Raw genomic sequence first — 4687 nt, forward strand, 5'->3', positions numbered from 1 at the left:
ATAACTCGAATTCGCGGTGCAGTTGCAAACATTGCCGCGGGCACATTGGGAAAAGTACAACGGCAAATTGTGAGCCGGGCAGAGTGGTGTACCGAGGTCGGAGGGCGATATTTTGAACAGTATTGTCGATAACATTAATCGGCCCTTTTCAGGGTCACCAATTTTTAACAAAGGATTAAACGATTCAATAGAAAACGCTTCACCCCTCCATAGGATACCTCAACGATTTCGTTGAGGTTACAGGATCTTCGGTGTGTGGCGGCCACGGCGACGGGCACTGCGGGATGGTATGACCAGCTTTGGTCGTGTAGGTCGACGAGTTCCGGCTGCTCCTACTGTATCCCGGTCGGACCCGAGTCTCGCATCATTCTACACAATCGTTGGAATGTGCTATCGAATTCCTTCTGCGTGTCGACGTGGTAGTTCGCATGGGTTTCGGTTTTTATCAAGCTCGTTGCGACCTAGACGTCGACCCTGCACCCCAGATTGGTCCTTGGTCGAGTGGTGGGAGTGCAGAAATTCGGCAGCACGATCTTCGCTGATTTTCGTATCTCGCCAACACTGGAACGGTCGGAGATCCCGAATATGCACGTCACGTGACAGCTTGTCATCCTCTTCTCGTAGATAGAATATGGCCAGAGTCACCAGCTTACCTACGCGAAGAACAACCCTATATATTCTTCTGAGAGTTTCGTGTTCCAATCCTCGGCGCGGCTTGGAACCGTATAGCCTCGCTTGAGGACATGTTCGCCAACTCGAAGCACCCAGCTGCACGGGCTGCGGTCGTAGTACCGCTGCTGTTGCTGGAAAATGCGGACAAGTTTTGCTCTCGCTGGCTCGATCGCTTCGGAAATCCGCCACAATCGAGTTTCGAATCCGGAGCTCGGGATGGTGTCGCAGAATTGTACGAATCATCGTCATGACGACTGTGTTGACTCGCTCCACCGAGTTTCACTTGGGGGGAGTACGGTGATGCTTGAGGCCGCATTCCAGCAGAAGACGGTTCACATTCTTCGAGATGAATTGCTGGCCATTGTCGGTGATGAGCGCCTGCGGGTACCCATGCCGGAAGATTATCAGCTCCTCCATTTCCCGTGTCACCGCGGATCCTGTCGCTCTCCGTAACGGCAGCAATTCCACTCATTTCGCGAAACGATCCTGCGGCACCAGGAACGTTGTGTTTTCGGCGGATGACGGAGGCAAGGGTCAGATCAGGTCTGCTGAGACCATTTCCCATGGCTGCTACACCAGAGTCGCCTGCATTTTCCCGGCAAACGCCTGCTCAGCTGTCTTGTGTTTTTGACAGCTCTCGCAGCTTCGAACGTAGCGCGTGGCATCCTGCAGCATTCCAGGCCAGTAATATGATCTGTAGAGTCGGGAAGCGAGAGTGTTCTCGATGCCTAGGTGGTCCATCGCGGAATCGTCGTGCGTTTCCTGTAGTACGAGATCTCAGTCACGTGCGACGATGCGCAGCTTCCATTCCTCCTGAGAATCGGACTCGGTGAAATCGAGTGTGTGGAGCAGGCACTATACGATGGTATAGACGTACTCCTAGGATTTTGTACTCGGGGAATTCGTCAGGCCTAGGCAGCTAGGATGGGCGATACACCGCATGGTTGCCGTCAGCATGGGCTGCCTTATTATGTGCGTCGGCGACCGTATTATTTGTCCTGCGACGGTACTTGATTTCGAAGTCCCATTGTCCGAGTTCTATGGCTCAATGGGTGAGCCTCCCCGACGGGTTGTCGATGTTTTCCAGTTATTTAAAAGACTGGTGGTCGGTGAGGACGATGAAATGGTATTCTTCAAGATAATGTCGCACCTTCTAGACCCCGCAGCGAACGGCCAAACGCTCGAGCTCCGTGATCGAGTAATTCTTCTCCGCTTTCGTTAGCGTGCGACTCGCGTAAGTGATCACGAGCTCGTCATCATCGCCATCCTGTGCCAACACTGCGCCAGATGCTCAAAACTAGCATCTGTTTGCAGTATGAAAATCTCGTTCCAAGTCGGCAAGATCAGTACCGGGGCTTCGAATGCCCGCTGCTGTTGGTAAGAACCATCGATACAAAGACAGCAGCCCGAAGAAACGTCGCGTCTCCTTCACGTTTGTAGGCGGTTGTAAATTAGCGACAGCCGCGACCTTCTCTGGATCGGTATGGAGCTGGATAAGGTCGACCAGATAAACGAGGTACTTTAGTTGGTGGCGTGCGAAATGACATTTTTCCCATTTCAGCCGGAGGTTCGTTTCACGCAGGCGACGGAAAACTTTGAGTAGGATTTGACAGTGGTCCATGAACGAAGTCAACACGACTACCATGATACGTAAATGCATGCGTCGCAAGGTCCTTCGAGATGACGCGGTCCAGAAGTTGTCCGAACGTGGAAGGGCGGAGTGCAGACCGGAAGGCATCACCGTGAATTCGAAGAACCATTTCCCCGGTACAGTAAATAACCTTGATATAACCCGGCATAGTAAACGTGGTGAGCGGTCGACTAGCTGCGGTCAGGGGTGCCTGCCAATAGCTGTTATTTAGGTCAATTGTCGACACGTGTCTGGTCCCTCAGAGTTTGTCCAGTGTTGCGTTGATTTATGACAACGAGTACGCGGTCCTTCTTGGTAACAGTGTTCAACCGACAGAAGCTGTATAACCATAACTGAACTGGATAACCGCACCACGCCGTCGGCCAGCATCTTGGCCATTTCATCGCTAATCATCGCCGGATTGCGTGGACGATACCTCTGCTTTAGCGGAGTCGGGTCTTCTAAGCGGATTTCGTGTTTAATCAACGCCGTGGTTTTCATGTCGTCGAGCAGTTGCTTCACGGTCCCTCGTACAGTGAGATTTACGAAGCCCTTAATCGTGTCGAGGGTGCACGCCACTGGCTGCCTCAAGTGTTCCTCCGGCTACACGGTGTGGTTTCCGAGGTACATTGTCAGTCCACAACGCGTCAAGAGGTCCATTCTGATCAGGAAGTCAGGGTCGAGGCGGTCCAATACGTGGAAATAATGTCTAATAAAATAATAGTGACTAGGGTGAGCACCCCGCGAAGCAGACCGGACAATTTGGTTCCGCTCCCATCCGCGACCGTCCGTCGGGAGGCGATCTTCTTCCATCCGTGTATCGGGCAAGCCTTCGCCACAGCCTTATTTACGAAGGATTCCATGGCCCTTGCGTCAAGCATTGCGTCGAATATCTGATTCCCGATCCGAGCCTCCACGTTGTTTTCGCTGATTGTGAGGGTGAGCAGCCAAGTGTTTACTTCACGCGGGATGCTGGTCCGTTTTCTTCTCTCGACGGCATTCGCATCTTTGTGCCGGAGTGCCTTGCTTCCCGCAGCATGAGCAGTTGGCGTTGCAAAAATTGTTATCGTCGATGGTAACCGGCTTCCCGCATTCCCTGCAGCGCAATCTCACCTCGTGACTTCCGGCCACGGCGGTCAGTCGATCTTGGTGTCGATCTGGCATTATGGCTGTGGTGCTCGTGACATAGCGTGGACAATCCGTAACAGCTGATCGGCCTAATCGGCCTTCTAAATTAGTTGAGCTGACTGAGTCACGTCGCGACGCTTGACGTCTTAGCCTTCCCGGCGTCGCATCAGCGAGGTTAAAGTCATTATGTATTCTCGTATCAATTCATGGGGATCTTGCACTTGGGCTGACGATCTATGAATCGAGATGCCACATCTAGTCCGACGGTAGGAAGTACTTCTTCAAGGCGGCTTCCAGGTTTCTTCAGGTCCTGAATTTGTCCGCGTTGTTGCGGAACCATAGCTGTACGACCCCTTTAATAATTCAGGGAACTCCTGGAGGAAGTCAGCGTCCGACAGTCGGTACCCCATCTGGAGCTCCTCAACACACAGTTTTCGCCCACAGTTTTCTACCGGCCGAAAGGCAACAGCGTCGACGTGCGTAGTCCGGTTTGATCGGCGACCTCGTCGTGGAATCTTTCCAGGTCGCCTGTGCAGTTAGCCTCTTCATTGTAGTCCAGGCTGTCCGCCGGTTTATCCAGGTAGAACGGATGGCTCCGCAGATACCAAACCCAAACGTGTCGACAGCATCTTCCTGTACGCGTTCTAACTCCAGGACCACCTGCTCTTTATTGAGTTTGTAGATTCACGAGACCGCCTCCATGATGATGAGATGTACCTAAAAATATAACAAAGTCCGCCTCCGCTGGCGGTACAAAATTCTCCCGGTGACGTACAGTGTCTTCGCGACGCGTCTGACTCGCGGTAATTAGCCTAAATTGCAAACGCACTAAACCACTTAAAACTAAACTATATTTGTAGCTAGCCCGCTGGCTGCTTAATGATCGTCGCTGCTAACGCGACGTAACCTCTGGTAACGGGACCAAGTCCGCATGACCGCAAAAAAAAACGCAAGGATAACCTCTGACAAAATTCGCGTACCCTACCTTCGCCGAGAAGCGATGAAACTTGTGCGCTCGCAACCAATTCCGCGAAAACGCACTCCGCGTAATCGCAACAGAAATCGCGACCTAAGCCTCGAGTATCTTACAAAATTCCACGAGACACTCCGAATTCGCATGCTCGTGACGCGATTCGCGAAAACGCGACGCGATTGTAACAGAAATTCGAGACGTAAAGCGCGCGATCGTAGCACAGGTCGATGCCGTTAGCGAAAACACGCGTACCATCTACTAAAATTGAATGTGCGAGGCCAGCT

This window comes from Megalopta genalis, chromosome 4 (genome assembly GCF_051020955.1).
Source record: "Megalopta genalis isolate 19385.01 chromosome 4, iyMegGena1_principal, whole genome shotgun sequence".
Taxonomy (NCBI): domain Eukaryota; kingdom Metazoa; phylum Arthropoda; class Insecta; order Hymenoptera; family Halictidae; genus Megalopta; species Megalopta genalis.